We start from the raw sequence: 12,618 nt of genomic DNA on the forward strand, positions 1-12,618 counted from the left end.
CTTGCTGGCAGAAAGGGACTAGGAACCCCTGCCAGAGGAGGGACGACCTCGCTGACAGAAAGGGACTAACTATTAGATACCACTGCCAAGTAGAGGGTAGAAACCTTGTTGGTAGAAAGGGGCTAATAGCGAGCACCAGTACCGGTAGGGGATGGGGACTGTAGAAATTAAAAGGGGGACGTACAATAGACTATCAAGAAGTCGCGGTGCGTGGGTAAACCCACACCCTCAATACTGAATCACTGAACTGACTGAACCATGCAAGCTAGTAAGTAAAACAGAACATAATAGGAAATTTAAGAACATAATATGAAATTTATGGAATACCGGTAATGTGCATGCCTATTGCCACTGGCAGGCCAAACAGCGTCTCCATTGGCGTTCCCGAGAACTCGTTGCAACTGACGCGGAGAGGACACTGTATTACTTTTTACTTCCTCACGCACATAGAAAGTATTGTTATTGTGAAAAATATATTATGAGATATTGATGGATTTACACATTTTCAGCATCCTCGAATAACAAAAAGGGCTTCTAGCATGTCACTACTCTTTATGCCTATATATACGCGTGCCTCGCTACCGCCTGAACGGTAAGACAGATTTTATTCTTGTTCAGTATTCAAGAATTTATTCACCACAGGTCAGTTCCCAGTGAGCAAGAGCATTCTGTTTCCAAAATAGAGGCTCTTCACAGCGGCTCCCAAACACAAACGGCAATTTTCTTGAAAACTATTCCGATTCTGCTTAAATTTCAGTTATGTGTGGAGAACATCTCCCTAAATAAAAGTACGTGGTACTTTCAGCAAAAATCAATATGCACTCTAGTGGCCCAAACGTCACATATCATTTTCTCGAAAACGGCTTGGCCAATTTTGATTAAAGCTGATACATCTACAGATGCAGCAGACCCATTCTTCAGGCAAAAACGGTCTAAACTCAATGGAATTCGAAAAAATATGACCCGCGGCTATTTAATCACAAACTATTATTCTCAGAAACGGAGACGGTTTGAGCAGATTTCGATTCAACTTCGCTACGACAGACCCTTTGTGAGCCCTGGCCTTCCTCAGGATTCCTTGCTATTTTGTAGAACTTATAGTCCGAAATAAAACTACACTGGCCATATTTCATAAGAGGACAATTTTTTCTCTAGGGGCTGAAACACAAAATACAAGTTACATAAATTAAAAGCTGGAACGATTTTTATATAAGTTAATACACTCGTACAAATAAACGTTTAAGTACATGTAAATTACTGAACTTCTATCAAGAGTGTATGAGAAATAACTCCCAATGTCTTGCACACGCTGGGTGCCTACTTGAAGTAGATGCACAAGTACAAGGGATATGAAAATAGAAACACATATTCCAAAGTGTGCCTTCGGCTTACGGAATTATGCAAGGTCCCAGCGTTTCGGCAAATCTTGCAGTTTTCATCTTCAAGGTTAATGACTTTGGGTGGGGTTTTGGCTTCTCTTTATATAGCTCTCGCATTAGACAGTGTGTCGGAGGTGAAGCCGTGATTGGATAAACAGAAACGCGGGATGCTAACCAATAGGGAGCGACCATGCACGCAGTTAGTGAAAAGGAGTGGTGAAAAATGTTCTGGCAACCAGGTGGTCCAGAAAAGAGTTGGGGAGAAACATTTCGGCGACTCGGTGTTCAGAGCAAGCGGTGAAGGAAGATCTGTTTCCTCTCTCTTTTTCCTACATCATCATCATCATCATCATCATCGTCGTCGTCGTCGTCGTCGTCGTCGTCGTCATGGAGGATGTCATCATCAACAACACTATCTTTTCTTCTTCTTCTTCTTCTTCCTCTTCTTCTTCTTCTTCTTCTTCCTCCTCCTCCTCCTCATCCTACCCAAAGTAGACAGTAAATGGGGGTTCAGTGCTTGCTCGATGGAGGTGGTTCAGTGTGATGGTTTGGGGAGGGGGGACAGGCGAAGACATCCTTTACGTAATCTATGTCCGTCTTCACAGTTAAAATTATGGGTGTGTTTTGTTATTTCGATTATTTCCCTGATTATGCGGGGTCGGTGGGCCTGGATACATATGCAGAGGCAAATGCTGTGTTTTGTTTCCGAGGAGTGTTTGAGTACCGTTGGTCAATGGTTCTCCAGCCTGATGTCTCTTGAAGTGTTATGAAATCCCCTTGGATATGTGGAGGCCCCTTTGGCATAACTCCAGTCTATCATATAGCCGAGCTGCTGTTAAATATCTGACAAAAACCGATCAACTCTACGTTAGCCTGGGACTCCCATAAAACCACAGCAAAACTGAACACATGATATAATTAATTTGGGTGCCGGAAACAGGGCGATTGAAGGGAATGAAATAGCCGATCATGAACGAAAAAAAAAGCTGAATATCCTGCGGAAACTCTGAGACTGGATAAAGACATGTGAAGATTTTCCTCCCGAAGAGAGATGAAGTAACAGGAGGTTGGAAAAATGTACACAATGAGGAGCTTCATATCTTGTACTCTTCTCCAAGTACATATAATTAGAATGATCAAGTCAAGGAGGATGAGATGGACAGGGCATGTTGCACGAATGGGCGAGAGAAGAAATGCATACAGGATATTTGTGGGAAACCCGGAAGGAAGGAGACCACTGGGAAGACCAAGGCTAGGTGGGGGGACAATATTAAAATGAATCTCAGAGAGACAGGATAGGATGGTATGGATTGGATTGATCTGTTTCAGGATAGAGACTGCTGGAGGGCTCTTGTGAACACGGTAATGAACCTCCAGGTTCCTTAAAAGCTGGAAAGTTCTTGGATAGCTGCACAATTGGCACCTTCTCAAGAAGGGCTCAGCTCCATAAGTGAGTGAAAGGTTTTCCTCAGGAGCCCTCTGCTAAAAGAACTGGACAAAGGTTAGGGTCATGATGAGACTATTATGATGATACTGTATATAGAAGGGAAACCTATTTAAAGTGGAATTCGTCGAGCCTGCAAATACATCATGACAAAGACTCCAGACGCTGAACTACTGGAGGTCTAAACTGTAGATAAGAGACAAAAATGCCATTTAACGCCTACTCTCTTAATCTATGCCATTCTGTTCCAGTATGAAATTCTGATCTCGAAATCCTACAGACCCATTAACAAGTCTTACCACTTCCTTCCGAAGCAACTCCATGGAGCAGCTAACAGTCACTTAGCTGTTCAATAAATACGATTTATTTTTTGATTCGACGGTTCACTGCCGTGTTCATAACAACCTGCCCTGGATCCTATCTTGAGCCTCCTGAATCGAGTACGCACCCATCGTGTCCTTCGTGCGTGCTACATGAACTATCCATCCAATCCTCCTTGATTTGATCACCCTAATAATGTTTGGTAAGAAGTACCAATTATGAAACTGTTCATTACCCTATCCGTCCTCCATGTTACTTTCTCTCCCATGTCCCAAACATTCTCCTGGGCTGTTTTCAAGGACACTGTTTCTATGTATTCTTCCCTAGGATGGGAGACAACTTGCATAAATACTAGTATTTTTCTAAGAACTGAGCAAAACGTCTACAATTCTCTGCCAGAGTGGTTTCGTTTATCAACCCTGACTCGCGAATCAACAGAAAAATTAAATTATTAGAGCTTACTTCAGCAATGTAAAGAGTATAGTAGGACTTCTCACTTTCTTCTGCAGTTATACAGACTTCTTAATAATTTCAGCAATACAAATATTTGCGTTATTTACTATTTTTGTTTCAACTGGTTTTCACGAAAAATTCACAATGCCATAGTACATAACAGCACACAGTCGCTGAACATTCATAGATTCAATATACCTACTCAGGAGCGAAAAATGTCCGAAGAGACAAGGCTTTTGCCATATTTGGTTGGTGCCCGGTTCGAATCTCGGCTGGGCCACCAATTAACCTAACGGAGGTCTTCGTATTTTTTTCTCAGGCCCTCTGGCAAATACCGAGATAGTACCTTAAGTCAGGCCACGATCATTTCTTTCTAGTCCGTTTCAAGTTCATTATTCACTATCCAGTCATTTGTCAGTAATCAGACTGATTTGGTCACAGCGTCTTTCAATGAACTATAAAATGGTTCCTTCGCCCTTCTCTGAGATTGATAAGAAATTCACAAGCATACCTATACCCCTAAAACGTCTGTAATAACAAACTTTCTCTTTACAGGCTTCTTGGTATGAGTGATCTCAGGGGTCTTGTTCTATACAATACTTACTTACTTACTCATGGAGCTGATCCCTTCTGGAGGAGCCGTCAATTCTGCAGCTACTCAAGAATTTCCCAGCATTTTATGGAACCCGAAGGTTCATTGCCGTATTCACAAGAGCCTTCCACTGGTCTCTATCCTGAGCCAGATCAGTCTAATCCATACCATCCCATCCTATCTCTCCAAGATCCATTTTAATATTGTCCACGCACCAACGCCTTAGTCTTCCCAGTAGTCTTTATGGCTTTCCCACCAAAAATCTTATACGCATTCCTCCTCTCCCTCATTCGTGCTACATGCCCTGCCCACCTCATCCTCCTTGACTTGATCATTCTAATTATACTTGGAGAAGAGTACAAGTTATGAAGCTCCTCATTATGCAGTTTTCTCCAACCTCCTGTCACTTCATCTCTCTTCGGTTCAAATATTCTCCTCAACACCCTGTTCTCAAACACTCTCAGTCTATGTTCCTCCCTTAATGTCAGAGACCAAGTTTCACACTTATACATAACCACAGGCAAAATTATAGTTTTGTATATTCTAATTTTTATGTTTTTGAACAGCAGACGAGAAGACAAAAGGTTCTGGGCTGAATGGTAGTAAGCATTACCCGAGTTCAGTCTCCTCTTAATTTCCCCCCGCATCAGGTTTTGATTTGTTATCGTCGTTCCCCAATATCTGAACTGTGCCACATTTTCGAAACATCTGGTTCTATACAATACAAAGTAAAATACTACAGTCCTACTAGTCTCAGGAATGTATGTGTCCATACAGCTGGCATATTAGCAGATGATATGAAAAACAAAGTGCCGTATTTAACTTTTCTGTCAGTAGCATGAGATACAGTTTTTACTGCTATGGGAGTCGCTTCGTACAGGTAACTCAGAACCAAGGCCAAATTCCTGTGGCCAACATTACTGTGAAAGAAATCCATGTCAGTGAAGGTTATGGTACAGAGCAGGCATTCAGTGGTATTTTACGGTCGATATGATGCATAAAGGTCATATAAATTTCACGTTGTTAAAAAGTTTAATTTTATATGTATATAAATATTCGTTGTATGTGTTTTCTTTTTAATTTTCCACATTTAGTGGTCAAGAAATATGACATGTAAATCTAAATTAACGGCCCAGATTTCTTAAAATAGCTTAGATATAAAGCTTACGCAGAACAAAACCTGCTGAAAATTCAGTCGTGTAGAAATGAATGCTGATTTACAAGTTTACTTTAGATAAACGCCCATAACCTTCAGAATCATCCAGTAACAACTGCTATTACCCTTTTAAAGCCTAATGGTTACTATATGCACGACTTGATTTAACATACTAGAATTCTGCATTCTGCACACACAGTGTATTTGTGTGTTTCATATGGTTCTCACAATAAGCATCGGATATTTCCCAAAACAGTACTAACCGGTTGGGCTTTGTAGCGGAGACACAATGTGTTTCCTGTGAGGTACGGACTGCATTTATATATTTAGTTTGAAAGAAATTCGGTCTTTAAAGAGTTAATACAGCTTATTATTGAGCTTTCGATATCTACCATTCAAATTAGAAAAGCGGAGGAGATGGACAATTAAGATGACTGATGATGACAAAAAAGTATATTTTTGAAATATGAAACGCGGGCACAGTCACAATAAGCTTTCGGTGCTCAAAATTAACATGATTTGTAATACACCTGAAATCACATAAGTCCACTCTCGTAGTACAGTTTACATTTAATAAATTATTACTGTTATTTTAATTAATGTATCAAAGTCTAGTACTGAATGCCCTATATTTTTATGATGCTTTATAGTAAAATATGTAAATATAAATATATTTTTATTATACCATATTTCATTTATATTTAGCTTGAACAAAGAAACTAAGCTGAATACCAATTACTGACCAGTCACTTAGTTTAAATACATATTTTGCAGCACGTTCCAGTGCTGTATATTAAGTAATACAGTCAACTACTATACCAAAGATTACATTAATACAAATGTAGAAATAATACATTTTTATAAAATCACCTTCATTTGAAAAATCAATCGATCTGAAAAGACGACTCATAATCCGTAAAATAGAATATTTTTGAATAATTTACTTTTATTCGAAAAAACTTCGCACTTTATGGGTCCAGTGGTATTAGTAATTAAAACAACACAGAAATCCTATTCAGTCTCAAACGTGTATAAGTTTCATCACGGAATACTGATAACACCATCTTTCTTGCCAAATGGTCAAAATAACGAGTGTCCAATTATTATTTGCAATAATAAAAATAGATATATGTAACTTACTTTATCGAGTATGTAACATAAACATTATACATACAACCCTACACATCAGAATCTACGTAATAATACAAATCTCAAACTCAAGATAGTTAGTAAAAGAATATGACAAATTACCTGTTATTCCAATTCGAGACGCTCGGCTGATATTCGACATACATTCTTCTATGGAAAAACATTGTTGTCACTTTGTAAATGACTGAAAAGTATTCCAATAATGCACTTACTAGAACATTAAATTATCTTCCAATAAACACAGAATCTTGGAAGAGGGAAAAATCGCCACTATATCTTTATTCCACCACAGAACACCACACTGTCTTCATGCGTCATTATTTGTAACACTCATTGCAGGTTATATATAATCTTCAGTATGTCCGGCATGTGTTACACTAACTTGATTTTCATATTACGTTAATCCTTTGCTTTGTCATACACACATCACGAAAGGGACAGGAATGTAATATCCACCCTGAAGACGTCAGCAATGGTTTTAAAGCACTGAATTCAAACGTACACTTCGGTGTAGTACTAGGTCACAACCTCCACACATGACAATGTTGGTACTACAAACGCGACCGGCAAATACAGACTAGACACGACTGAGTGTAGCAAGCCACCGTGTGGTAACTACGCTATTTAATAAAATACAACCAGCAAGCAGGGAGGGCAAGCAGCACAATCCTCAACACGAGGCTACCAACATTCCACAAGCACAAGCAGAGTCAACTGTGGGTGAAAACCAACACAGGCAGAGTTAGCCTCTCTTGCAGGTCTCTCTGTCTGATAAAAAAAAAGGCTGAAGGATAATGTTCGCTGCCATCTCCGCTCCCCACCAAGTGACTGGGGAATTGCATTCCAGAAAGGACTGACCAATAGAATTCCTTTAATCTCGCGCTTTGAACGTGTCGTTAAATAAACCATAAATAAAAATTAATCTCCCACCAACACAATTTTCTGAACGTCTTCTGCTAAAATCGAAATGCTACCTAGTAGCAAGCATGTGAACTAGTACAGAATGAAGGCCTCGTTTTTATAAGGTAATTCTACACAAAGAGCAAGGCAAAGTAACAACATAGAAAGGATTCCGTAACTAAACGTAGGGCAAGCAGAATAATACACAGGTGCCTGAACTCGGGGTTCAAACTGGTGCCACCCACAGATTCAAATACAGTACTTATTTATGAAAAATTGGGAGCCGAGATAGGTCAGTTGGTATACCGACGGGCTACTGGCTGGAAAGCCGGGGTTCGATTCTGGGCAGGAACAAGAGACTTCCCTCTACTTTAGAGCGTCCACATCGGCTATGAGGCCCACCCAGCTACTTATGCACTGGGTACCGAGGGCACTTTACTCCGTGGTAAAGAGGCCGGGGCGGGAAGCTGAGGACTCACCTCTTAGGTAGTGCCGAGGTCAAGAACAGTGAAGCTATGCCTCCACTCCCACATACGTTTTCATGGCCTAGTGCTTAATTGATTTAGTTAGTTATTTTCAGAGGGTGGGTTTCCCCATGCACCGCGACCAATTTGATCTATTGTGCTTCCCTCTATGATATTCTACCAGTCTCTATATCCTACCGGTACTGGTTCTTACCATCAGTCCCGCCCAGCCAGCGAGACCGGCTCTACTAGCTGAGAGGTATCTATAATGCTTCCATCTACTAGACGTATTAGAGACTGCTGTTGGGCAGGAAACGTCCGTAATTTTGGCTCAGTGACCTACTTTGGAGATATGTGGTTCTTTTACGTTCCGTAAAGCTACGACATAGGACCCGCGGCTTAAAGTCCCTCCCGGAGGACTTGTTCCCTGAATTTTTCCGCCCTTAAAAATTCGACGACCTCCGCCGGGTATTTGAACCCGCGTACTACGAGTCATGAGGTGGGAACGTTACCTCTAGACTACGGAGGCCGCTGCTTAATTGATTAAGTACAGAGATAAGTTTACCTTAGTACCTTACGTACACCTTCGACTTCCCAGCACCCACTAGAAACATGTTCCGAATTTTCGGGCTTACGATTCTCGAATTTGGGACTTACGCCATGTTGTAATGCTGTGTTGACCCGACTCACAACTCTTTGACAATCCGCGATAACATACTAATTAACATATTTATAATATTTTAAATATTCAGCACCCTGCTGTCGATCACAGTGGCCGCGATATCTAAGGCATGAAATGTCTTCGCCCGCTCTAACACTAGGACCGTGAGTTCAAATCCCGCTGTCTGTGTTTATTCTGCGTTTGCGTTATGTAGCGGCCTTACGACGGGCTGAAGTGAAACGAAAGTTTTCACGAGGATGTTCTAGGCCCCAAGTGTGAGGAACAGAAGAACAAGAAGAACCATGCTGTTTGATGTCCCCTTATTGAGTTTATAATAACAGCAATATAATAATAGCGTACTAGATTTTAAAACATTAACAAAAATAGTTTTAGCACTGAGCTCCAGAAAGGTAACCTTGTGCGTTCCATGTCGTCATGAATTAGATTATTCGAGTTACGACACGTTTTCGGAAACGTAGTCGTAAGTCGAAGTTGTAAGCCTGAGGTACAACTGTGTAAACATCCTTCTGTCTATACCTTCATCAGATTTTTCCCGTTATGCTCCCTTGTGTTTGTCGCCTAATAAAATTCACTTGACAGGATTTGAGAGATGCAGTGTGGTCAATTCGATATGTCTGAATGCCATGCAATAATTATATCATAAATAAATCATTGCAACGCACTCATCATCTGACACTTTTTTGCAATGAAACTGGAAGAATTCTCGTACAAGCCGCAATTAAACGCAGGCCTATATATTGTACATAAATGAGTATCATAAATACAAAAATGGATCGCCTTTCTTACATGCTATGAACAAGAAGAGACTATCATATTTCCTATATTGATTCCATGTGGAAAGTAAGAACCTGCATTTTCTGCAAATGTAGACTTCAAGAAAGCCTATGATTCAGGTTTTTTTTTTCCTTGGCACTACAGCCCCAGTGGGCCTAGGACTACCTCCATGAACTCCGTTTACTTCGGTTTTTCTAGATCTTACACATACGGTAGGACTCCATGGGCGAGTGATCAGCTCGTCACAAGGTCTCTACCTGTAGACAAACACAGAAAAACGCACACAAACATCCATGCTCTGAGTGGGATTCGAACCCACAATCTCGGCTTCCGAGCGAGAGAAGACAGTGCATGCCTTAGACCGCTCGGCTACCGTGACCGGCATGATTCAGTTAGGAAGGAAGAATTATAGAGTTTCGGGTACCCATGAAATATCTTAGGCTGATTAAATGTGTTTAAATGAAACGTATCGTAAAGTCCGTATAGGTAAAGGTTGGTGCAGGAATTTTCCTATTAAAATGATCTAAAACAAGGAGATGCTTTACCGTCACTGCTTTTCAACTTCGCTTAGAATATACCAGTAGGAAGGTCCAAAAAAACCAGGTGGGACTAAAATTAAATAGCACACATCAGCCACTGGTCCATGTTGCTGACATGAATCTACTGGGAGGTAAGATAGATACCACTAAGAAAATATAAATAAGAACTACCCCTGTAACAGGCTGTGGAGGTCCATTGGGTTGTGAGACGTTGAGGCTCTTACATTTTCTAATATTCGGCTTACATATGACGGTAAGGTTGCCACCCTTACGTGCTGGCCCAGGAAGATTCCTGGTAGTCATTTCTGTTAGTGGCTGAGTCAACCCCAGGACCATAGCGCAGCTGGAAGGATCGGGTCAATTGAAAAATCCAATGACCTCATCGGGGATCGAACCCGCAGTCTTCCGGCTTGCAGCATAGTGTCTCAGCCAACTACGCTACCGTGTGTCACCTATAAAGAAAAACACAAGAACTTTAATTTACGATCCTAGGGATGTTGGTCTAGAAGTAAACGCAAAGAAAACTAAGTATACATTGTTTTGCTGTCTCGTCACCAGAATGCAGGGCAAAATCATGACATAAAGATAGATCACAGATGTTTTGAAAATGTAGCACAGTTGAGATATTTTGGAAAGACTATAACAAATCGAAACCTGAAGCAGGAGGAAATTAAAAGGAGATTGAACTCGGGTAATGTTTGCTGTCATTCATTGCAGAACCTTTTGTCTTCTCGTCTGCTGTCTAAAAACGTAAAAATCAGAATATACAAAACTGTAAGTTTACCTGTGATTCTGTATCGTTGTGAAACTTGGTCTCTGACATTAAGGGAGGAACATAGACTGAGGGTGTTTGAGAACAGGGTGCTGAGGAGAATATTTGAACCGAAGAGAGATGAAGTGACAGGAGGTTGGCGAAAACTGCTTAATGAGGAGCTTCATAACTTGTACGCTTCTCCAAGCATAATTAGAATGATCGAGTCAAGAAGGATGAGTTGGACAGGGCATGTAGCACGAATGGGGGAGAGGAGGAATACGTACAGGATATTGGTGGGAAATCCAGAAGGAAAGAGACCACTAGGAAGACCAAGACGTATGTGCGTGGATAATATTAAAATAGAGGTTAGAGAGATAGGATGGGATGGTATGGACTGAATTGATTAGTGGAGGGCCCTTGTGAACACGGTAATGAACCTTCGGATTCCATAAAATACTGGAAAGCTCTTGAGCAGCTGTGTGGCTGGGGGTTTCTCAAGAAGGGGCCATCTTTATGAAGTCAGTTATTTAGTAACGTTTTCTAGACTGTATCTGTAACTGGTGTTTGCGAGCACATCCTGAAACACAAAATTTTAAGGGACAGAATTCCACCAATATTTTTATTTTTAATAGAACGCCGTACAAGCAAAATATTAAAACCTCGTTCTGTTTAATTCTTTGAAGCACAGTTTTATGTATACGTAGGATTACCTTCTTCAATATTGAAACGAGATCTAAAAGGACATAAGTCATACTTACAGAATACAGTATGTCGAATTACCAACGGTTTTGATGGATGTTTATTTAAGTTAATTAAAAATTGGATTAATGAAATGCAAATTCGTAGTAGTCTCCCATGACGAATTTCAACAAAATATGCGGAAGAATTCTGAGGTCTAAGGAAATTTCCATTCACGGCCTAAAGCAAACTAGACTTTGTTTTGGATAAATAGGCTGAAGATCGGAAATGTCCCATAATTTTTGGTAAAGATTTTCTGTGTTGAATATCAGAAAAATATGGAAAGCGGTTTAAGTATACAAATAAACTCCGTGGCTTGAGTACGCAAGCGACTATACCGACCGAACGACCGCCGCTTGTCGGCGAAGTTAGTGCCAACTTTAGTGGATAGAGGGTGTCGCGTGGTCAAGGCAACGAATCCCCACGGCCGTTAATCTCGGTTTTCTAGACCGGAGCCGCTATTTCCTTGAAATATCTCATCAGTTATCCTCACGAGGCTGAGTGGACCCCATTCCAGACACACTACTTCTCAGAAAATCTGTTAGCGCCCGGAATCGAACCCGGGACCTTAAGTAAACCAGGCTTTATTATGTATTAATATGACTGAAAGTGGTATTAATAGAAGAAATTTCGTGTATGTTGCCATATCACATTTAAATAGTGTTTGTGAAGCAGGTTATGGAATACCTTAGGTGGACAATTCAGTCTGCAGCCTCACGTAGACCAGGATTTGTCACGGGTTGGTATGGCTGAAAGTCAGAAATGTGCAACAGATTCTAGAAAATATATCTTCCATATGGTTTTCAACATAATCTGCGCAACGGTACAGTATCTGATAGTAGGCCACAGACATACAAATGGACGGAGAGGGAAGCAGATGAATGGACAGATAGATGGACAGATGGACAAGAAAAAGAAAAGAAATGACCTTCATATAAGGTTTTGCCAATAATTCCTAAAAATTCTGCATGTATCCCACCGAATACATATATGGATTCTTGTAATTTTCACAATAAAAAGTGATTCTTCATCCAAAGAACATTAACTGATTGATTTTTGTGATCGATAAGCAGTATGTTTCCTGTGAGGTATAAACTGAATTTATGAATAATATTTAGAAGAATTTCACGTTTCAAAGTCGCATTTAAATATCCATACTGAAAATTATTCTCTCCACTGCATATCTGCAAATTGTTGAATATTTTTCAGTATGTAGGTAAATGTTTATGAAAGTGCGTTCAGTACCGAATGATCGTCAAAATTGACGTCGTGT

General features: G+C 40.4%; 1 protein-coding gene across 2 annotated transcripts in view; it reads right to left on the reverse strand.

Annotated features, from left to right (window-relative positions):
* LOC111873403 (protein expanded) overlaps positions 1–12,618 on the reverse strand; it is a 243,917-nt gene that overhangs the window by 196,524 nt on the left and 34,775 nt on the right. The window contains exon 1 of one of the 2 annotated variants that reach the window (XM_023868084.2): positions 6,597–7,198. The exons of the other annotated variant lie outside the window; for it this stretch is intronic. The gene's annotated coding sequence lies outside the window, so the exon portion shown is untranslated. Of the gene's footprint in view, positions 1–6,596; positions 7,199–12,618 lie in introns of those variants that run through there. 2 annotated transcript variants of the gene reach the window in all.

This window comes from Cryptotermes secundus, unplaced genomic scaffold, assembly GCF_002891405.2.
Source record: "Cryptotermes secundus unplaced genomic scaffold, Csec_1.0 scaffold22, whole genome shotgun sequence".
NCBI lineage: Eukaryota > Metazoa > Arthropoda > Insecta > Blattodea > Kalotermitidae > Cryptotermes > Cryptotermes secundus.